Here is a 25,648-nt window from a genome sequence, read left to right on the forward strand (position 1 = left end):
TAGTTCGTAATTTTTTAAAAGCATTTCTGTCAAAGATATGTACTAACAGTTATCACCGTGTAAACAAGTATATGCAAATATTCCATGAAAAAAATTGAAGCAATATCTTGTTTAAATGCTGAGAAAAGGTACACCGAAAAAGGTCAGTTTTAGCATTATCGGTATTAGCCCTACAGACTCCTTTTAAATTATCTCAACAACTTTCCGTCCATTATTAACTTAATCTATTTTTATGTTAAGTTAGCGGAGAAAATTAATTGAAATAAGATTATGTAATAATACTTTAAAGTGATGTTTGACTTAACTTACTATTTATTAATGTTTTCTACTTTTTAATTATATCCATTATATTCAGTATTATTATTGAAGATTTTATTGAGTCGTACTGTTTCATTTATTGGCAATAAACTTACTTTATTATGTTTGTTGAATCTATGGCGAACAGTTTCTTATTAAAATTCTGAATAGATAAACATACTACGCCAATAATATCGCCAAAAGATTTTATTAAAAGTCTTATACGTCAAATTAAGATAACAATCCACGTAATTTGCTACTATTTCCTCTATTCATTTCATCGTCGGGTAAGTGATTTTGTTGGTTAATTTTAATCGTCCAGAAAGCTGATAAAGAATCAAGACAATATTCTAAGTTATTAGTTTCCATATTGACGGTAGATATGACCTTTTGATAGAACTCTTTCACTTAAATCTTCGAAAGTTACCTGCAATATTTATGCAATCACAGTTGTTCTGTAAATCTTGTTTGGAATGGAAAAGTGCAAATAAACTGCAATCTGTCCTCTCAAATTAATCGAAATCCAATAACGGTCACCCTTCCTCTAGATTGCCAATTTATCTTTGTTTGGTAATGCTACACTATTTAGATAACCGTTCTAGGATTTCATTTAAACAAAATTTTCAATTTTGAAATAAAATGTAATGAGTTTTCCAAAAGGGATGATTAATTAGTATACTATAGGAAGCAGCTTAGATACGAATGAATATTTTCGCCTCGAGTTTCGATCTAAATGAGGAAATGTCTTATATTTAGAAATGATTGTCTTTTCTGATGTTTTCATTTGATTTTAATCAAAATATTTACCGATAAATTTCATAAACTCATGTCTGGTATGATATTATTTATTTTAAATGGTAAATCAGTAGCGAATATTTTAGGACAATTCGTGTTGTGTTTAAATGTTATTTTAAGAAATTATGAAGAAAAAAAATTTAAATTAATAAAATTATTTTTGAACAGGAATTAATTTTTATGTTGGATTAGGTTCCAAATGGAGATATTTTTTAATTTAATGCAATTCAGAAGAATTTTCTGTAGCTCTATTTTTTTAAAGTTATTAAATAGTAGTTGAGATTTATATATTTGATAAAACATTCTAGTTTTTTTAGAAGTATAGTATATTGCTTTAAAAATTGAAATATACTATTCTTGAAATCGTTTATAAATCTTATTTTGATAAATCTTTTTTGAAATATTTTTATATATCATTATTTTTCGGTAGTTTCATTAAGAGGATTTTAATATAAACACATTTGATATTAAACTCGAAATTCAATATTTAACTGAAACAAATACAAAAATATCTTTTATAAAATTTAAACACAAATTAAAATACTATTTAAAATTTTAAAGGTAGATTTTAAAATATTATTGGATAATTTTTTTAAGAATTTTTAAAAGAGTCAAACATTTTATTTTTTAAAAAATGCATGATTAATTTTATTTTTTTAATTAAAAATTTATGATCAATTCCTAAAATTAATATTTTTTAATAGTTAACTTTGAATTTTAATTAAATTTCAAATGCGTTGCTATTATGTCTCGAACATTGAAATTCAAATTTTAAAAAGCAATGAAAAGTTTATCTATTTTAACTAGCTTAAAGCACTTAGCATAATTAAATATTTTACACAAAAAATGTCTGCTTTATCTCTTCCGTTATATACTGTTAAACTATTGGAATGGTGCTTTAAAGTTTTATCAATTACATGCCTAAAACAAAAAAAAATTACGAAATTTTTTATACTCAGTGCTTTGGCAATGTTAGTCGCGTCTCAAAAATGCATTTCTTGTTGTAATGCATTACAATAGCTTGTTGTTCACTAGGGGAAAACGAAAGTTAAGGCTCCACAACTTTGTTACTAATGCCATAAAAGTAATATTCTGATCAGAATTACGTTCCAGCCACATTTACTTTCGAGACAAGCTTAAAGATCTGAAAACGCATGGGCTTCAAGCCTCCGCAACGATAAAACTTCAATTTATACTTCACTCCGGCAACTCAGAGCCTTAATCACTTTACCATCGCGGTTGTGTTGTTATATTTTTGAATTGTTCAAGCAAAACACTTGTTTTTGCTTGTTAAAATTTTTTGAATTTCATAAAAGGTGAGTTATGTATTGCATAATTTAAATTTATTTTACGGATTGAACATAATCTCATTCATTTTGTTATTGAAAATTTTTAATACGTTTCGCTTATTTGAAACAAAAAATTTAAAATTTACATTAGTGAATCTAAGAAATTTAATAAAACTAGCAATGATATTATATTTAATAGAAAAATTTTAATATTTTAAGGTGCTAGAACCTGAATTTAATTTATTGAATGATAGTTTAATTTATGTTAACATACCGAAATTAATTGAACGAATAAAACATTTTGGAATCTTTTTATTTATTTATATCAGTTTGTTTAATACTAATATGCCAATAACAATTTAAATAAATAAAAAGTTTTTTGAATGCATGTATTTGCTTAAATTATTTTTATTTATATTAATATGCCGGAATAATTTAAATAAATAAAAACGTTTTTCGAATGCATTTATTTGCTTTAAAAATGTTTAATTATATTAATAAGCCAAAATAACTTTAATAAATATAAGTCTAACAAGAATAATGTATTAGTTTATTTATGATAATTTTATGTAAATGTGCTGAAGTTATTTACACAAGTAGAAAAAAAAATATGTGCTTAAACTACAACGAACGACATGCAACTAAATAGTCTTCTCTTAAAAATCCTTAATAGTACTGTAATAATGCAGAACATAAAATCTTAATTGATTTAATTTATTTATTTGGTAAAAAAAAAATTAATGTCATTTTTATGTTTAACAACTAGTAAAAGTATAGTTTTTAAAGATATTGCTTACCTTACAAAATTTAGAGATACCTGAAGTTTCAATTCGAATAGTAAAAAAAAAAAATTGTAATAATAATAAATTTTTGAAGTTAGATAGTCTTAAACAAACTGAAAAACTTGGATATTGTGTTAAGTGTGCAATTTAGTTTTGCTGCGATTGGCTATAAGAGCTTGTTTCGATTTTTTTTCTTCTTATAATCATTTAATTTTTGCGTAGACAGAGAATGACACGAAAAATATAAAATCTAAGTATAATCAAAATGTTTGCTAACTTTAAGATTTTTGTTTAAGTACTTGAAAAAGAAATATTTTGTTGTGTGTTTGGAATTAAATTTATGGTAAATTTGAACACTCAGTGTACGATTTCAAATTGATTGCTCATTTTTTTTTCTGTATAAAAATTATTACCATTTTTCTTCCGTCTTTTTTTTTTCATTTTCTCTCTGAAAATTTTACTAAGTACACTGTAAAAAATCTTAAATTGAAAAAAAAAATACTGCAAGCTGGTGTGCCATAATAAAAGAGAATTACTGTTATTAAAAACGGTTGACTGTCTTATAAACAGCTAAATATTTTTTGGAAAAAAAAAACTTTTTCATTTTAACGAAAAAACTCAAAGAAATAAGTATACCAGCATTGTGGTCGCTGTGAGCCATTAGCAGAATTCACAAGATCAGTCAACACTGGTATTCGAACCCGGGTCACCTCATTGGGATGTGAGTACTCTTTCCCCTTAGACTTGACAGCTTTAGTGCTTAGTTATGAAGAAAAATCTTTAACAGCCTTTATCTTAAGATTCTGACTTATTGAAATTATATTTAAGTATAAAAACGTTTAAAACTACATTAGTCCTCCCTTATAAAAATATCTGGCAATTTTACTTACCGAGGAACTATATTTAAAGACAGATAATACTCTATTTGAGTATCGATTCGACAATGAAGTCAAATCGCAATTTTATTAATATGATGTATAAAACCATACAATGATTTCTCAAAAATAAGAGCAAGTATAGAAAATAATAATTGTAAAATGATTTGAAAAAAAATAAAGTTTTCTTACGGTAGGCAAAATTGAATAGAAAATTGAACTGACTTTTTTAATCTGTTTATTATCCGAACTTTATAATAGTGTGCAAAATATTTTTAATTCGCTATAAAAAGTTCTCAATATATGGCGAAATACGCAAAAAGTGATAATAACATTAAGGGATCCAAACTTTGAATCGTTCTCGTGATCAAACTATGGAGACCATATTTCCCAAATTGCGGCTATCCTCCGTATTTTGGAGGGTCAGAATTCCGAATCAGTCAAAAAAAGGTGTGTTTATTGAGAAACAGTACGTTTTTGTATCTGATTTCGCAACTTAAAATATCGTCTGCACTTTTTAATTAGCATATTTGATATCACCCCCTTGAGTCATTGAGTCCTAGAAAGTGAAGATTCGATCATTAGATTAAAAGTTATTCAAGGCGGTCTGTTTTTTTATGCACTGTACGTCCGTGCGAAGACACCAAAGACCATAAGTGTCTACTTTAAAACTCTCCTTGACTACTGGATCTCACGCTACATCCCAAAGTAAGAGTTCTTCATAGAATTCGATATAGATTTTACAATACGAGCAAATTACTAACTTGCCGCTCTAGTAAACAGAAAATGAGTTTTATCATATGTTTTAATAAAATATTTATCGTTAGTTTCCTATGATAGAATATCACAAGTAAAATCAACGTTAATGATGACGAGATGCATGGTGATGACGTCACCGAATTCGTATTTCAAAGGTATATGAAATCACGTGTTTCTTATATTGATATTGAAACTTCTAAATCGAGTATTTAAACTAAAATAATATAAACTCAACTATCATACATTAAATGATACTATATGTATAGTTAATCTTTCTTTTGGTGAATGGATTTTCTAGCTTATATTTTAAAAAATCTAATTGTTCGAAGCCGCAATGTTATATACAAAAAGAGAAAAAAAATAAAGGTTATGTTTACTTGATGTGTTGTATGGTGGTATTAGAGTACTTATGTTATGTTAGTACTATGTTAGACACCGAAGGGCTTCGAATTCCGATATTACTAAGCCAAAAATGATAATAAAAATATTAGTACCGTTACTAATTATTTTCGCGAATTATAAATGATTAATTTTGCTATTAGGTAAAAATTGAAATAAATCAAGTTTTGCAAGATTTTAATTTATATGAAGATGCTTTTCGTATATGATAACGGTGAAAATTGTCACTGTTACTGACGCCAATGATAATTAATTAATTGTGATTGATTCAAACTGAAATGAAAAAAAAAAAAATTCTGAAAAGTTTAATTAAGAGTGAAAAGGAATTCGTCTAGGGAAATCATAAAAGTTAATTTTGCCTGCTAATTTTTTAACTGGTTTTACTGGTATTATATTAATTGGTGTTTTTTATTTGTACTAAATGTACTAATATTGGTACTAAGCTGCCAACTATACGACCCATTAAAAAGATAAGTATCGGCGAAAAGTGCTGATTATGGCAATATGACAAATGACAGTAAATACAGTTAATCTTTTTTTTTTTTTGATGGAATGAACTTCTAAAAAAAGTTATTTGTAAAAAAAAATTAAATCTATCTTCTAAAACTTAATCTAATAACGTAAAGCCACCAGGAAGGGTAAAAATAATAATAGAAAAAATTGGAATTGTTTTAGCTTAATTAATTGAGTAGGCATATATTTATCAGGTTTGTGCATGATTTCTTGGTATTTATCAATACCAATTTATTGATTATTTAATTTTTCGCACCCCTTACGAAGAATGGGTATGCAGCTAGTATATCTCCATTTTTAAAAAAATTAGCTATATGTATATTTTTTTCAGTTCAGCGATTTTAAAATTTAATATTTTTGCCCTTTTAAAATTTTTTTATAAGTAAATAAATTTCTCAGTTATGAATAATAAATTTGTTTTCACAAAATTATTTAGTTTTTTTTTTCAATTCCGTATGTGAAAGCAACAACTTTCTTATGGATGATCTAAAAGCTACTGCAGTTGGTGCTGCATAAAAAACTTTATTTGTATAAAATATTTTTAAGATAATAGTAAATAATAATGATCAAAATAACAATAATAAATAATGCTAATTAATATTTTCGTTGCTGTTTTGTTCGTTATTTAGCTGAATTAGCTCTTACATCCAATACCGCCTCATTCAATCAGGTGAATTTCAAAGAATAAAAAAGTCAGTCACCACTTAATGAGTAAACAAATTGTAACGAGGATAAATTACAAAAATGGGTGGAACTAAACAAGATGGTCCCCCTCGTTAAGATAAACGCTGGCATTCGAGTTAAGTTGAGTTGAGCAAAAAGAGGCTCAATCGTTTCCGAAGCATTGTCCTTATCCAGCAGGGCGTGTCGTTTACCAGCTGCCTGTTAGGGGGAGCTAGTAACGACCTCGTGTCCACTGTTTCCACCGGGCACTGAGTAAATGTAAATAATTAACTAAACTCTTGTACTTCCAGGTATATTTTGCGATAACAGCAAACAAAGCCCCCGACATTTGGCCTCGGTGACAATGCGGGGCATTGAAATATAAATTTCGATCTTTCTGCAATTGATTATTATCTACGTTGCTATTTCATTATGTTTAATTTAGCTCTGTAATTCTGAATGTCCATTAAAAGACTCGTAAATATAGGCTTCACTTTTATATTTGAAAGCGAAGCATGTACACTTTCCACTTATATATTAGTATTTTAAAGACGTGATTTTTTTTGGGGGGGGGGGGAATTTAAGGTATTTTTGTTTATAATTAAACAAACATCAATGTGTAGGTGAAGTACTTGGTAAAAAAAAAAGGATTCTAAACGGTATTTTTGAAGAAAAAAAAAATTTTTTTTGAGGATAATTTTTTTTTATTTAACTATATAATATTAATTTATTTTGCTATATCATTTGATGAAGATACTAAGTATTTTTATTGTATGAGTATTTTTTGAATGGAAGAAAGTTCCAATTGCATTTGGTAACAAGTAGTAAACGATGAACCTTGGGTCTCTCTCGGCATCATATTAAAACGCTAAGAATTAAAATGCTGTTACACGAACAATTTAAAATAAGTGGTAGATATTTCTAAATATTTTTTATTGCAATCTCATAGTTGGGGCCGTAGGAGTTCAGGGATAGAGCGCTCGCTTCCCCATTAAGGTTAGCATTCCAGCGATGGCTGGTTGATACGAATTCTGCACACGGCTCATAAAATTTCTTCTGGCGTAAAATTTGTTCAGTGGTAGACGGATCATGGGTCAGCATCCCCTTGCCGAAGGGCTAACCATAGGAGGCATTAGTGGTTTTTCTTTCCATGTAACGCAAATGCTGGTGAGTCCTTCACGAAAGTTAGTTTGTCCCAATCCTGGAGTTCCCTTGCCTTCTGGGCTGAGTTCAAAATCTTAAGGCTATGGAGTTGAACATTGGCAATCGTAAACTCAGAATTGGGTTTGGTTGATTAACGCTGGTTACGAAATAAAATAATAATTAGAGTTGAATAAATCTCGCAGTTGAGAAATAATGGCAAAGCATAATATTGTAAATCCTATTATCTACATATATATTTCAAAGCTAGTTCATTTACATTCACTGAAATATGACTTAAAAATTTCATTCACTTAACTTTCTAATAATTTATTTAATATGATATGATACAAGTTATCAAATTGATATTTGTTTAAGTAGAGACACATTTAAATAATAAAAATTCAAAAAGTAAGTTTTTCTTTAAAGTTTTCCTTTATAAGTTAATTTTTAGTTATATAACTATCGGTTTAAATTAATCGAACTCCTTAACAATCATCTTACAAAAAAATTTTTCAATATAGAACAGACAGTAAATTTTTGCAATTAAAGTTGCACACTTTAAAAACTCAATTTTAATACTGCCAAAAATGAACCGAAAACCTTTACACATTTCCTAAATAGAATGATACGCAGTTAGATAATTTGTTAATTCTTCTTTGCGCTTAGAAAGTACGCAGGGACACATGTTTGGTATGTTGTTTTCAGCCGAATGATACTCAGATAATTTGTTAATTATTTTTAATGCCAAGAAAGTGCATAAGGATATAGATTTGCTATGCGATCTTCACCAGATTGATGCACAGATAATTTGTTAACTATTCTTTAAGCCAAGAAAGTGCATAAGGATGCAGGTTTGGTATGCCATCTTCACTGGAATTATATTCCGATAATTTGTTAAACTTTCTTTATGCCTAGAAAGTGCATCAGAAAGCAGGTTTGGTAAGCCGTCTTTAGTAGTAACAAAGTACGTGGTCTTTGCATTTTCCTAGCTAGGCCATTGTAAGAGATTTCCTGATTAAGTAACCATTTCACTTTATTTTTTTAAAAGAAAGTCTCTCATTCCTTTCCCATCAGGTGCCCATGAAAAGGTAATTTCCGTGCTGTTTGCTTTGAAATTTCTTAATGTAGTATATATAGGACAATCTGAGGTTTTCAGCAATTTTTTTGGAATGGCATTTTTTTAATGGGACTATAGGAAGAATAAAATAGAAAATAAATTATTATTGTTAAAATCCGCTAAAACAGAATGAATTCAATGATTAATTTCAGTTTGAGAGAATGTGTAAAAAAGGGGGTTCCAAGAATAAAGAAAGCATAATAAAGATTATGAATAGAATATACTATTTTTATGAGATACGTGCATAAAATTGTTAGATATTCATTTTAATTAATTAGATTTTTTTATTTATTTAGTTTATAAAATTATTTGTCTTTTTTTCAAAATAAATTACAATAATGATATAAATTATTCTATATTTACTATTTTTATTTATGTAAGAACACGTTCGGCAAATTCTTTTTTATGTAAGAATACTCTTTAAAATGTAGTTTAAATTTGTTTCTATTTATTTATTAAAACTATTAAAGGCGCTTCCTGCAGGCAGGGAGTCAGACTGTACCTTAATCTGTCTTGCTATAATCCTTGAAAAAAATTTAATCAAAAAAGTAAATTAGTAGGGGTTTTTAATAAATATTCAAGTATAAAAGAATAAAAAGATAAAACTTATTAAGTTTATCTTAGAAATAAGTAATAAAACTTTTTTATTAACCTTTTAAGGTAATAAAATTTGAAAACAACAAATTAAAAATTATGTGTTTTGAATTACTTCTAAAATTATGTTTCCAAAATTTTGATAGAATAAGAAATGTTATTCAAAATCAAGTGGAAGTGCTTAGAATTCATCTCGGTTTTATACTATCAATAAACTTAATTTTTTTTTCATTATTTAATAGATGTTTGTTCTTTAAATTAGGATTAGTAAAATAATCTTAAAAAATAATCAAGAAATAATAATAATAATATTTGTTTCCTGAATGAAGGTTTAAAAATTTTATTACATATAAAAGTCAATCTTAGATTCTGGACCGTTTTGTTGCGTATTTTGTAATTTTCAAATATGTCTAAACATTTTCACTTCTATGTATTCTTCTCGCTGAACAAAAATAAAAAAAGACCCAATGAAATTTCTGAACTTGAACTTTTGGCATGTGTTGAATCATATTATCATTCAAATTTGTTGAAACCTAAATATGGTTTTGAGATTGAACCTTATTACTGTATTTCTTAAACTTTTTAACGCGATAGTGTGGTTTAAGATAGATAGATACATGATTCAAATTTAACTCTTCATTCATGTCTCATAACGTCAATGTGTCAATTACCATTATGTAAATGTAGCAATATTATGGGTTTAGCGTTGAACTGATTCCTCTGAAAGAGAGTTGAAAAGATTCTAAAAGAATTTAAAAAAGAACATTAGAATTTATAACAATCACACAAAATTAAATATTAATTCTTATATCGGCAGATCTCTAAAACCTTTAACTTTTGATAATAAAAAAAACAATAGAAAATAATAGGTACACTATTTTTATACCTCCAGAATTGTTTGAAAATGCATAAAATATCAGAAAATAATCGTGAACATCGAAAATTTTGATGCCCTTAAAAGTATAAATAAAAAAATTAAAATTTTTAAACTAATTTTTCTAGGTTTATATACATTTAATTAAAAATCATAAAAATGACACAAGTATCATTTATTTAATAAACATATAAACTTAGTGAACCTATTTTTCTTTTATTGAGCAATTTTTTCTTTTTAATAATTTCATCCATATTTACTCTTTATTCTTCATCAAAAATTATTAGTATCATAAATGAATTGAAAAATTTTAATATTAAGTTAAATTGTTATAAATGCAAAAAAAAGTCTTACTTTATTTATTTACAAAAAATATCTTCAATTAGTAAAACATAGGGAAAAAACTAAGTTCTGATATGTTAAATTCAATTAATTAATACTGAGGTTACGGTTTGACAGGGTTACGGTCTGAACAACCTAGAGAATAGACCGAAAACTTTACTCAGATGCAACGCAATGCGATGCACACAACACAGAAAATAAATTAGGCAATGACAAACGTGTGATCAAAATTTTGATTGATTTTAACATTTACTTTTTAGATCTACGTCTGATTACGGTTTTGACATCGTAACTATAACCTCACCGAATGACAGTTAGTGATTTTAAACCTAGAAAAATTAGTTCAAAAATTTTAATTTTTTGTTTATACTTGTAAGGGCATCAAAATTTTCGATGTTCACGATTATTTTCTGATATTTTATACATTTTCAAACAATTCTGGAGGTGTAAAAATAGTGTGCCTATTATTTTTTTTTTATTATCAAAAGATAAAGGTTTTAGAGATCTGCCCATGTAATACTTAGACTTAGCGTAGCAGAATCAATTGAGAAAAAAAAAACTCAAACTAATCTTATGCCATTTAAAAAAACTAATGTAATTTTATTTCAAATGCATTCTTTTTTTTAACAGTCTTTTTACTTTATACCATCTGAAGGAAAGTGCTCGAATTATTATGCACTCCAGTGTCTTCTTCCAAGTGAATATAATCTAAGAAAATAAACAAAGATGGAATGACAAAACCCTCATTTCCAAAGTGTGGAATGTTCCATTTCTTTTTCTATCCGAGAATTGGCTTTTTGTTTTGGCAAAGCTAAAGTTGTATCGTTCTTATAAAGATTTCCCATTAACGGAGCCTCCAGAAGACGCAGTGTTTCCGGGATTAGTGAAGTGCCCACCCCCTCGCACACATTTCCTAGCCCCCCCCCCTTTTTCTTGGATGATAAAGGGGGGCAGGCAATGTTGAGACGATGACCAACAGGCTGGACGGAAAGCACTCGTTGCCATCTTGCACAGAGGTATCTTTTTAATTAACGAGGTTTAGGCTGCGTCAGCGTTTGGGAAAGCAAGGTTCGAATGAAATGTGGCGTTGTATTTCGGGGATCTATTATCTTTCTTCTTTCCAGCTTATTGGGTGTCTTACGTTATGTCCATATCGTAAATTGCTTTTGGATGGTTTTAGTACCCAGAGATAGGGTTAGGACCTATAAGTTACCATCGGGATTGTCCTATTCCAAACAAAACAAAAAAAACAACCAATTCCTCGAGATTTGAAACGCTGTATTATTATTTGGCGAAAGAGAACAAAAAAGGATAAAGTTAAAGGAATGGCAAGCGAAAACTGAAACGATAAAGCATTACCTAACGTTACGATCGAAATTTGCATTGACAAGTTTTAATCAAATATCTGAAAAATATTTTCTTAAGTAAGTAGCTTTTATACAATAAAAATTGATTCGATTCCAAAATAATTACATTTAATTAGAACTGTTGCATATATTTTTTTCCTTTTGCAGTCTGTTAATTGTGACATTCAAAACGTTGTATTATAATTAGGCAAGAGACAAAATAATATAAAGTTGCTGACACAATTACATGCAATTGAAATGCAATATTACGTTGCAATTCAGATTTGCCAGTTGCTAAAACATAATTGTAATGTATTCTTGTGTTAAGCAGTAGTCTCGTATTCCCATGACTACAACTGTCTGGCATTTCGACACTACACGGACAACAAACTTATACGTCCTAAATTATTGAAAGGAGTAATAATAGTTGGAATAAATATATATATTTCTCTTTTGCATAAAAATGTACTGAACTTACAGAGTAAAAAGAACGTGATCCTGTTTGTTTCCAGCAAAATTTAAATTTAGATGTAGAAAACTTTTCTGACTTACAGATAATATCATTCCGATATTTGTTCCTTACTTATAGCTGACACTTGGTAGGTATCAGAAATTAAAATTTAGCAAAATATGTTAAACAAACTCCTTCAAATAGGTTTCTCCAAAAATGAACAAAAATTTTTAAAAATCTTTCAGTCATGTTAGGTATTTGCAATTTGTTAACATCCCGGCATTTTTTTTTTTTTTTGGAATTTTGTGTTGATTTTGTGATATAGCCGGTTTCGGGAAAGACTAATGCTGTACGAAGTGAAGACAATGCAAATTGTCAGAGTATTAAAATTTCTTAGTTTTTCACATGAGCCCAAAATTATAAGATTTTTTTAAGAAATGCATAATTGTTTTTGAAACAGACTCTCATAAAAAATATCGAAACTAAAAGATAATATATATTAACAACATGAAATAGAGTGCCTGCAACCTTCTTGAGTTGGGTTTTATTTCCAAACATTTTCAGTCAGTTAACAAATTTCCAAAAGAATTTTCGAAGCATGCATAAATCATTATTATAAAAACAGTTAAACATTTTCATGCTGATGCTTAATCACCAACCTGTAGTAGCTAGAAAATTGATTGTTAGTTGTAAAATGATATTATTTGTAACTGATGTTAACTTCACGGTTTAAAAAAGGTGGTTCATGGTGACTTCATGGTTTCTGTATATTTTTTATCTATGAAAAAAAGAGATGAATGATTGGAAAGAAACTACAAAAATTGTTTCGTGTTGGCAAGTGACTTATTAAACTATTAAAAATGAATATCAATACTGCTGCCAGATACATATGAAATAATCAAAGAAAGATTGAACGTAGTCAAAAGCCAGTTTTTAGATTGAAACAATGCAGAGATCATAGAATTATCACAAGGCTAAATGCCTGTGTATTTGAGAGAATATTGATGAACATTCGTGTGGGACTCTCTTTGTTTACACAAATTTTAAAGATTTATTGTAAGTTTACGAATATTAAAAAAATTTATTTTTTGATTTAACCGAAAAATCGAATCGAATTTAATGTGGCACTTCGTAGCTCAAGGATCAAATGAAGGTCAATTGTCTGTAAAAACAGAAACTGTCGTCAAACAAATATCTGAAAAAGAAAGAGACAGAATTAAGGAAGTCAGGCGACAAAATCAATGAATTAACTAATTACGCAATAAATGGAAAATATTTCTACGGAAATTCAATGCTGAAAAATTTCGATGAATTTTACATTCAAAATATTTACGCAAAACGCTCATTCTGTCTCGAGTCATCAACTAAATGAAGCTTCCTGTGTGAGATGGGTTAATATTTGTATTCGCGTGAAAGTAAAACGAAATTGCCCTAAAGTATTAACTTCAAGCTTTACAATAAACTAATTTTTCTAAAGTGTGCATTAAAATAGTGGACCACACTGTTGAGATCTTTTGTGGGTGGCCATAGTAATTTTTTTCAACACCTAGACATAAAATTGATTTTCTCAAATATAATTTCATGTGCTAAGAATTTTTTTAAAATCATTATTTATTATCTGTCTGAATTGAATTTGTAACTATAATATCGTACGTACCCAATGACTAGCGTGTTTAAGGTGTCCTCCTTAAGTCATTAAGTTCGTACTCTACAATTTTAAAAAACACCTTTGAGCTCATTGAACCATGATATTGTTAAACTTTTTTAGCAACTTCAATATGGTACCAAATTAAATCAAATTATAATGCAAATTGGTTCATCTTAAACTTGATTATTCGGTGCTGTTGTTCATTTCTAATGGCTATATGATTCAATGTAATACCTTACAATATTATGAAATTATAAAATAATAATGTAATGAATTACATTATAAAATTTATGAATTACATAATAAAATATATTAATTATATTATGAAATTTGAATAATGTTATGGTTCAACGTTAAACCACTATTTTTTATAGTGCAGTAAGCATAAATCAGTTCATTAGATCAAAAGTTATTCAAGATATTTGATAATTTTATTTTGTTGACTATGTAACTCACCGTCTACCTAGAATTGGTTATTTATCTTTAAAAGAAATAACACGTTTAAAGAATTCCATCGATAACTTTGATTTGTGAATTTAGTTTACTTTTGTCGATTACTTAAATTCTATCGATTACTTTGGTGAATTTAGCTTACAGAGCAAAACAATTAATTAATAAAAATTAATTACAATTAACATATTACGTTACAAAGAGTGGGAAGATTTAAGGTCTATTGCTTAAGGTCTATTGAATAAGAAAAATTGCTTAAGGTCTATTGAATTTGTCAAAATTAATTTGCATTTTAATATTAATAATATTTTTAAAAATCATGAAATTCAGCTTATTAAATTCTTTCTCTTTACTTTTTCAGGAAAAAAAACTGTTGATGGGCAAGAAACTTGACGATCTCGACTAACACAGGAGCTTTACGCCAATTATTAAAATAAGATTTCAAAAGAGTATTTTTAAAAAAATGTGATGTCTTCGAGTAGTTTCGAATAAATATAAACAACTCTATCTTTAGTTCAGCCTTGCTGTTTGATTGCGATTTCGAAAAGCAGTAAAATGAAAAAGGAAAATCGGAAGAACGATTCCGAGAACAAAATCTAGAACCTTAGGTTAAAAGAATATATTTTACTTCGATTAAACCTAATATTTTATAGTTTTTTGAAGTGTGCAAACGCTTTTGTTGGTAATAGTCTATTAAAGTTAATATATTCCATATTTTTGTATATAGTGTTGCAAAATCTGTTGCAAATAATAATATCAAAATATTTTTGGCAAAGTAGAAACTATTTTTGCTGACCTTTTATGTTGATGGGCTTAAGATCTCTAGTCCAGTTTTGGGTCTACAACAGCTTTTCTATCCCCATATAAGACATTGTCACCTCCTTCCACCCCTCTTTCCTTCTTTTCTTGCGTCTCTTCCCACCCTCGAACACTCGTCACTACTTCATTCCCTCAGAAAAATGGTGGCTCCGAAAAAGAACAGAATGAAATAGAAAGAAAGGCGAAAGTAAAAAAAAAAGTACATAAGAACAAAAGTAAGAGAATAGAGAGAATAGCATCGATTGCAAGAACTAACAGAGGCTCGTGAGCGGGGAACGTTATTTTCTTCCTTTAGCCCCCTCGTCTAAGCGCACCCCTCCCCTTCCAAACCTTATTTTTTATTTATTTTTTTCTTTCCCTCTTTACTCTGTGAACGCCCCCATAAGTCGCTGACCAGAGGAAGATGGAGATAGCGAAAAAAGTAAGAAAAATAATAGATAAAAAATAGCCCAGCGTGCGGGGATGAGTTGGAATCCCCGGATTTTCCTTCTGCCTATAGCATCTATAAGAAGAGCCCGACGCTTGGACGATCTTCCAATATGCAAGAAGAGTAGTTCTGGTTTTACTTTCTCACGTTCTACCCCCTTATAACACATTAAGCCTTTTTTTTTCTATCTTCACCTACTTCTGATTCTTTCTTTTTAGCGAAGATCTGCAAGATATGATTGTGTTAGAACATACTCTGAATCATGATTCATTAAAGCCATTTTCTGTATTCGAAACAAGTAGAACACATATATTTTTCAAAGCATAATTGATATGAATTTAAGCAACAAATGTCGGTAATCTCCTTCACCCACATATTAGATAGACGCTCCAATTACATTTTTACCATGCTGGTAAAATGTAATAGGATGCATAACAGTTAAATTTTTGTTGACTGAGTCTGTTCTTGTTGCAGAAATTTACTTTTACTGAAGATTCAAATTTAGGATCTAAAGATGAAGTTCAAATTTAAGACATATTGGGCATTTTTATCAAGCATCCGACAAGAATGTTAAAATATAGTATACAACATAATAAACAAAATAAGTTAAAGGTGCTTTAATTCATCAGCAGCTAAAAGATCCACATACTTTTTTTGCAATGTAAAGTTTCGTTAAAGCAACATGGCGAACAGAAAAAACTGAAAACCATGTTGCAATTGGCTGCATAGAACATAATGAACACATTCGGAATTCTGTTTAAATAAAAATGCAAAAAAAAAAGATCAATCTGAGTTTATTTTACAGCCAAATACATTTCAGATCGTCCATCTTCAATCCAATAATTTTCTGAAGGCTGTTGTTATTGTAGTAAATGTGTTGAGTGGTCTAAAAAGTATTTGGTTAAAATGTTTTAGCTTGCTCTCTTTCATTAGTTTTATTAATTAGCTAGTGTGTTTTTTATTGTGTTATCTTTTCTTTCATTTTTTTATTGTGTCTTCTTTTCAGTCAATAGTGTAGGATCCAGACAATTGTTTATGGTCTACAGCTTTTGCTGTTCGTCATGTGACAATAACGAAACCTTACACTTTAAAAAGGTATATTTATATGTATATTACACTAATCACCAATTTGACAGTAGATGCTTTACATCAAGCTAATCATATGCTACTAAAACTTGAACTACGTTAATGTGATCTGTACTAATTACTCATTATTCCTTTACATTCATTTTTAAAAGTTTCAAGTTTCAAGGGGACTGCTTTATCAGTTTATACAATTTATGAATCTTAAATTATATCCCTATGAGGTAGCGCTGATTCTATCACCCATATTCAATTTTCATTTGAGAAACCCATATATATAAAATTAGTTCATCACGATTGTTGAGAGCAGACAAACCATGAACCTTCTGTTTTAATCATCAATAAATATTCAAAATGCATTACCGTGTTTCAAAAGTAAGTAATATACCTTATGCGATACTAAGGGAGACTTATCAGAAAAGAAATAAAATAAATGATAATTAGTTTTGACTAAATTCGCATATTCAAATATTTAAATAATTATTCAATAAGTTCCACAACAAGCAAATGCAATTAAAACAATACAGTTTCATTGAGTTTAGTTAGAACTCTTTATTAAATCGCGAGTGAGAAAACTAATTAAAATAACAAACATTACTGGCGTAGTCAAAATAATATGTTTTAATTGCAAGTCATTGTTATGAAATTTAAGCAGATTTAAGATAAAAGAACAAATTTAATCGAACTACTTAAGAGCTCCAGACTTTATTTCAAAAGCTAAAAATCTTTGTTTCGAAAGTTTTTAAAACTATTAAATTTATTCTATTCGCATCTATTAAAAGACTCACGCTGTACTTGCATTAATTGCTTAAAGCACTAGAGACTTAAATGTTTATTCAAAACAAATATTTTTGGTTAAATTAATACCAGACATATCAAACCATTAACAATTATCTAATACATTTCTAATTATATTAAATGAAAGCTTCATTTCCCCCGGTGGTTTGAATGGCTCTTTTAGAGTTACCCAAAGAGATCTTTCCGTGGATTTGGCAATTTATACATCATTAGATAAACATACAAGCTGACATCATAATAACTTCTCATGTTATCCAGACAAAAGACATCCCTTAATTACCCCGAATTGAATTCATTTTAACTACTGAAGAAGATAATCAGTCTAGATAGCAACTACAGGGATAGTGGAGGAAGCGCAATAGCGGGATGAGGATCACTCTCAAAGTCAGCAGCATCTTCCCCATCCTTTTTTTTTCTTCCTCTCCTGAAACAGGTAAAGAAGATTGGCGATTGAAGACGAGAGCAAAGGGGAGAATGAAGAAGGCAATGCCACCTCTCCTAAACATGTCAGCCCCCTCTCCTTAGCTAAAAGCCAGTTAGCAGAAGATCCCTAAGGGGGTGCTCGACACTGTTTGCCTCAACTCGAATCACGTGAGCCTCAGCCACCCCCTCTCTACACCCCATAAGAGCTCGATCGGCCTATTGTTCCTTCGAAGCGCGTGCAATTAGGCGACCATGCGTTGGAAGGCAGAGCTTTTACGATGCCGATATTCCTGCAATTGCTTCTTCTTCTCTTCCGGAACATTTTGTTCCTTTTTTTTCCTTTTTTGCCTTTCTTCCTTCATGCCCGTCTTCTTTTTCTTGCCTTCGAAAAGCTGGTGAAGATCTAGAAAAGTGGAAAAGCTTTTGGAAGTATGTCCTGACGAACTATATGAGGTCCACAGCTGCAACCATGGTTGACCAGTGGTGATTTGGGACCAGTATTTTACGGTACTTGTTGAGGAAATGAGTCAACATTGGAAATGACCTAGAAGGAAAGCAAAATATTTTTATGAATACAGCATTAATTTCACCTAAAATAAAACACATTCAAACATGAAAATCGTGTTTAAAACCATGATTTAGAATAAAAATTTCGATACTTTCAATTTAATTCGTCTAAATCTCAAATATGCTGGATTAATAATTAAAATTTTTATTTTTTTTCTCTCCTTCGAAAAGTTGGTGAACATCTAAAAAAGTAGAAAAGCTTTTGGAAGTATGTCCTGACGAACTATATGTGGTCCACAGCTGCAACCATGGTTGACCAGTGGTGATTTGGGACCAGTATTTTATGGTACTTGTTGAGGAAATGAGTCAACATTGGAAATGACCTAGAAGGAAAGCAAAATATTTTTACAAATACAGTATTAATTTAACCTAAATTAAAACACATTCAAACTGTTGTATGAAAATCGTGTTAAAATGGAATAAAAATCTCAATGGTTTTATTTTACATGTCTAAATTTCAAACAAGATGAATTAATAGCTGAAATTTTTAATTCATATTATTTTCGCCGTCGAAAAGTTTCTGATGATCTAAATAAGCATATAAAGTTTTAAAAGTTTGTCCAGGCGAACTACACGAGGTCCACTGCTGCAATCTCGGATGACCAGTTGTGATTCGGGTCCAGCATTTTACAGTAATTGTTGAGGAAATAGTCAACATTGGAAATGATCCAGAAAAAAAGCAAAATAGTTTTATGCATACATCATTAATTTAACCTAAACTACAAAACAAAAAAAAACTGTTATTTAAAAATCGTGTTGAAAACCATCATTTAGAATATGAATATCAATAAAGAAAATATTTTAATTATTTGAAAAAATTTCTTCCTTGGAATAGTAGTGGTGATTTGGGACAAATATTTTACGGTACTTGTTAAGGAAATGAGTAAATATTGGAAATGACCTAGAAAAAAGAAACTGCTTTTAGGAATACATCACTAATTTAACTTAAACAAATAGACATTTAAACCATTATATGTTTGAAAATAGTGTTAAGATCCAACGTTTGGAATAAAAATCTGAATATTTTCAATACCGGTGAAATTATGTGTGATTGTTTACTTACTTACATTGAAGTTCTATTTCTCAAATTTGCTTAAGTTGTGCAGCAGTTTAAAAGTTTTAATTATTTCTAAAATACATATCTTAACTGGCTCATTTTAAATGAGCTTTTATTGGCGCAAAAAAAATATCAACTGTATTTTGATAATCATTCCCGCAAAAAAGCAATCAATTCATCAAAACTGTCATTGAAACTGAATGAAAATTGTTGTGGAATACGAACATCTTACGTACTACTCGTCAGAGAAATTTATAAAGACTTTTTAAGCTCCTTTTATTTTCAAAATATCAGTCATTTGTTTGTGTTGCAAAATGCTCTACATTTTTGTAAAACGCACTTGAAGCTTTTTATTCACTGCGAAACTTTTTTCTAAAAATAATATGAAATAATTATTTTATATCATTTTGAGAAAAAAAAACTTTTTATGAAATTTCTTTCAATTAAGGTCAAAAATCAGTTATTCCATCAATAGATTTAATATAGATTTACTAGAATCAATAGAGCAGAGTTAAATTCTCATTTAAAAATATGAAACCAGATACGAATGACTCTAAAAAAATTCAATGATTTCTAAATAGTTAAAATTTATACATAATTTTCACAAAAATGCCTTTAATTGAAAATGCCTCTTCGTTACACACGTAATTGAAATTTTGAAATTACAAATACTCCAATAAAAGAAAATTAATTTAATTCCAAATGTGTTCCACATTACATAGCATATTATAAATTTTAGTAATTTTCTACCGATATAAATGGAAAAATCTTTCTTGTTTCATAGATTAAATTCTGTTAAACTTTTGATTTGTTCTAAAATTTCAATGGACTGTATATGTAAAGAAATTAATTAGTTTACAAACATAATTAAAATATTATAAAGCAACAAAATTAAATTAATACAAAATGAATACTTTAAGGGGTTTATGAAACTTTTCAAAAATACGTTGTTTTGAATATTTTAATACTATTGTATTTTACATAAAATGCGCAAAAATGCTCACAAATCTGACATTTTTTTAATAAAAAAAATTGAATTTTAATAATATTAATGTTTTTAATTTTGATACGATTGAAAATATTATGAAAAGAACTAACATAAGTAAATAGTTTTTTTATGCACACGTGTAAAGAACTAGTTTTTGTGTTTTGTCACTGCAGAAGGCTCTTGTTTATGAAACCGAAAGTATAAGTATGTCAATTTTTGTGCCATTATTTGTGCTGTATATATACACAAAATATATCGTATCTTTTTTTGAAAACGTGTTTCGATTTTAAAATTTTTCTTCATCTTGGAATTTTTTTGATATTAGTATGTAAAAGCTTTTAAAAAATTCTAAAATTAAAATTTATTATGATCTTTTTTTATCGTTTTTTTTTTTAACAGAATTATAAAACAGCGTTTAAAAATGCTTTACTTATTTCCTGAAGATAAAAGGAAAAAACTAAACGTAGTCATATTTGCGTTCTAAATAGGATTTAAATATACATTTTTGACCCTTTGAAGTATCATAAATTGGTTTTGTATTTAAATAATAATCATGGTTTTAAGATTCATGGTGTTTGGGACCCTCTTATAACATTGAAATTTTCTTCGCGTAATAATTTTAACTCTTCAAATTTATTCAAAATTGATTCAAGTTACATTGGTTTAAATTTATTTAGCACATGCTATTATAATTATTAAGTTATCAGACTCTAACAGTTTATGAAGTTTCTAACAAATTCAAAGTACTCTGCAAAATTCTTTAAAAATACCGAGACGAAACCAAGATTCTCAGTTAAATTAAAGTTTTTGAAGTTAAATTACGAGTTTCACATTAACAGAATTATGAAAAATACATTGTATCCAAGTTCCATTTATCTATATTTTAAATATTTATTTTTTTTATAAGCGGCGTTAAAGGACATCCGACCCAATTTTAGGCTTATCACTATCAATGATCAACTCCTTGGTCTTGTAAATTTGAGTCCAGCCCAGAAGACAAGGAAACTTCTGGATCAAGGTATTGGGACAATCTAGTCCTTCGTGGAGTACCTTTTGATGGAACTAACAGTATTTGTATTATGTTACACTGCGTTTGCATTATGTTATGTTATAATATGCATTGCAACTCGTGGCAAGAGGATTCTAACTCATGACATTGAGGATAATTAAACGTCAGGATTGCGATCAGTGGGGGTTTGTTGCAAAAGCGATTCGTTAGTGGATCACCTCACTAGAAAACGTATGTTTTACCCTCTGAAAACTATCCTTCTGCATGGAATTTCTTTCTGATATTTCAATGTATTGAAATTCAACACACAGTCAATTCGGTATGGTTTATGGGGTAATCGTCTAACACAGCTTCGGCCGGGTTCAATTTCCTGTGCTAAAATCTGGATATCAAATTGGATTGCAATTTTTCTGATCGTGTCCAAGTAGTCCACTCTTATATGATGCCCTCGGCGATTCAAGATTAAGCTTTAGGCCGTGAAGCAAGATTACAAAACAGCAAGCGTGCAACGTTTGTCCTTTAATTCCAAGATATTTATTTCCCTATAAAAGTGGTCTGCTTTCTATCTTTTGCATGCAAAAAGAGCTAGGGGATACGAGAGAAGTTTTTTTTCTAAAACAAATTTAGAAGAGATAATTCTTTACTGATTTCTGAATTTTTAAATTTAAAAAAATTACTTTTCTAACAATGAAATGAGTTTGAAAGCATTTCAGCCATACAAGTTAGCCACACGTTGCATGAATTTGTATCTTATATTATTAAATTCATTAATTTTTCTTCAGTAGTTGGGATAATTTTTTTGCCCGGGGCTGCCAACGAATTTAACTCAATTTATATTAGTAAAAATTTTAGTGTATGAAATGCTTGACAGTTTTCCTTACACTTAAAACGTTAGTGTAAGTAACACTGGAAAAGTGTACATCTTGCAATGGCACTGTTCCTTAAAAAAGAAAAAAAGAAAGAAAAGAAAAAAAAAAAACAGTGTTAGAAATACAACACATTTCCTACCTTCCAAAACCTACGAAAGAAAAGCAACAATCCACTCTCCATAGGGAAGCACCTTGGGATTGAAGGACTAGCACTGCACATCTGTTGATTTGTAATCTTGATGCCGCAAGTAATTAAAAATGATAGCAAAAATATCCGTAGCCGTTTAAAAAAATCAACTCAATTAAACAATACGAAAATTTCTTGAAATCAACTTATTCTCTATTATTTTTATTTTCGAAGTCTATACACATTTTCTTACATGTACGACAAAATATTCAGAAAAATGATTAACTTAAATAACTATTTCAGTTCTTTCAATCTTGAGAAAGTGAGTCAGTGCATTAAATTTGAATATTAATAAGCTATCATAATGAAAATTAGATGAGTTATTTTCAAAATGTATCAAATTTGTAAACTTTGAAACAAAACAGTGATTTTATTTGAAAATTTTTATAAATTTCAAAAACAATGAGGCGCCAAAAAGTCTTAATTTTAAAAAATTATAAATTATTTTCATTTTTAAAATAAAGTCTCAATTTGAGCAGAAAAATGTATGACTTGTCATTGTTTGAGAATATGGCCTTTAGTTTTTGCGTCTGTACATGCTATAATGTCATATGTATATTTAAAATGTTTGATGATTAAAAAATAGTAGTCTACTTTAAGTTTCTATGACTTTTACACTATAAAAAAATCTGTTTCAAATTACGATTAAAAAGTACTGGCTCCATGATGACAGCTTCCGTAAAATCAATTTCTCTCTAAAATTTTTAACTGTATATTTTACAGTGATATTTATTCAATTGCAGAGATTTTACCATGAATATTACTGTAAAAATCACGGTATAATACTTAATTTTTACAGTAATATTTCATTACGTCTGTGCATGCTTTAATGTCATATGGTTATTTAAAATGTATGACAATTAAAAAAAATAGTAGCCTACTCTAATTTTCTACGACTTTTGCACTATAAAAAAAAATCTGGATCAAATTACGATAAAAAAGTACTGGCTCCATGATTACAGTTTCCGTAAAATCAATTTTCTCTAAAATTTTAAACTGTACTTTTTACAGTGATATTTATACAATTGCAGAAATTTTACCGTAAATATTATTGTAAAAATCACCGTACTTAATTTTTACAGTAATGTTTAATTACAACGATTTTACAGTAAATATCACTGTATAAATATTACGATACATTAGATTTTTTGTTCTGTAACACTTTATGATAAAAATTGACATCTGGTATTTTTTTATCTGGTATTAAGTGATGGTATTCTTTTACCGTAGTTTGAGCCGGAAATTTTTGCAGTATACACTGGTCTAAAATTATGTTCGACTTTATGTAAAAGAATTTTGAAATCGTCACCTGCTCATATCTTGCATCACCCTTTCCCACCCACATCTGCAAGCGATGACCATCACAACCAACTGACCTTCCCACCCTACCTCGTGCCAGCAACGTGAGTCCGGCCTGAAGCTTTACAATTAGAGTGGCCATAGTCTCCCTCCCTTCCCTCCCCTTCGGTCAGTAATATATCATATCAATTTTCCAAAACCCTACAAGTATTGATCGAGAGAGAGTTCGGCGCAGGAGCGAAAACACACTCCTCACACATCCACACTCTTCCCTACGTGGAGAGAACTCTTTCTTTTTTTTTTTTCATACTTTTTTTTTTGTTCCATTCCACTCCCTCCCTTTCCTTCGCTTCTTCTCATTTTCTTTGTCGTTCTTTCCATCATCATCTTCTTCCTCTTTTGCGTCTTCCAGAAATGAAAGTGCAACTCTTGGAAAATAGGAAAATGGAGAAAGAGCGAAGGCGAAGAACGTAGAATGTTTAGTGTCTTTAAAGATAAAAGTCCGTTTTTTTTTTTGGCTGGCGAAGGTCAGTTGGCTATCTTCGATGGCCAGTTTGAGACTTAGATTTTAGCAAAGTTCGTTTTCCAATCTGAATGAATGTTACGAAGAATGCAAAAGAAAAAGGAAATAATGATGCATATAGAATAAATGTTTCATTATCAATCATCGAATATATCTCTTAAGAACTGGCGAATTGAAAAACAAAAATTCATTGTAATTTTACAATAGTGTCGTGTTACAGCCGAAAAAAGTGTTGGAATGAAATAAAACAACCTAACGAATGGGATAGGGTGTCAGAATAATATATATATATATATATATATATATATATATATATATATATATATATATATATATATATATATATATATATATATATATATATATATATATATATGCATACCGTCTCATTTATGTCTAGGTTTATGGCATTTTAAATTTTGGCAGGATTCCATTTTAAACAAAATACAGAAAAGATGCATATAAATATTTAAATTTTGCTTTAAAAAACATTAAAAAAATAAACTTCGTTTTGAAGAATATAAAAAAGAAAACTTTAAAGTATACATAAATTTAAAGTATATATAAATTTGAAAACTAGGTTAAATGTAAAATTATGTTGTGCAGCTTACAACGAAATATTTAGTCATATCAAATTTGATTTTAATGAAAGGACAGATTTCATGGTTTATTATGACTTAAATATTTACTTTAGCAATAACAAGCAATTTAAGCGCAAAAGATTGCGAACATAGAAATAAAAAAAATATATTAAAATAAAAAAAAGAACGCTCAAGTTCTTCTAAATATACATTGACGCTGATTTGAGAATAATTTTGTCACTTATTTGCATTCTGACTTCTGAATCTATATGAGCGCTTGAAACATGCCGACGGGTAATTCCTATTTTTATATTTTTGACGCGACTGAAGTTTTAATCAAGAAATATCTTACCACTTCAGTTTCTTAGGTCTATTTAATAACACCGTTAAAGACTGTATCTCGAAGACTCAACCCTCAAATTAAACTACACTTTTAGTGAATAATATACTTTTCTTAAAACTGCTGTTGGTATGTATTTCTCTTGACTGTTGAGTTAAGTTTCGTTTAACGCCTTTATATATCTTTAGTCATCACCTTTTCTTCAGCCATTGTTATCATATATATATCATATCAGTGCCTATCTTTAGACAGTACCTTTTATTCTAATTATAAAAATGGCCCAAAATGTCATTAAGAAGAAAAGCCCCAGTTTCGCGAAGATGAAAAACATTTGTAATTTA

At 28.9% G+C, this 25,648-nt stretch overlaps 1 long non-coding RNA gene across 1 annotated transcript; it reads left to right on the top strand.

The window, feature by feature from the left end:
• Positions 1-467: 467 nt before the first annotated feature.
• On the top strand, positions 468-18,899 carry LOC122270018 (uncharacterized). Its single transcript, XR_006225542.3, has 4 exons — positions 468-584; positions 14,699-14,945; positions 16,590-16,678; positions 18,280-18,899. It is a non-coding gene; the product is annotated as an uncharacterized LOC122270018 (long non-coding RNA).
• The last annotated feature ends 6,749 nt before the right edge of the window (positions 18,900-25,648 follow it).

Source organism: Parasteatoda tepidariorum, chromosome 7 (genome assembly GCF_982258835.1).
Source record: "Parasteatoda tepidariorum strain Cologne lab strain chromosome 7, Ptep-v5.0, whole genome shotgun sequence".
Classification (NCBI taxonomy): Eukaryota; Metazoa; Arthropoda; class Arachnida; order Araneae; family Theridiidae; genus Parasteatoda; species Parasteatoda tepidariorum.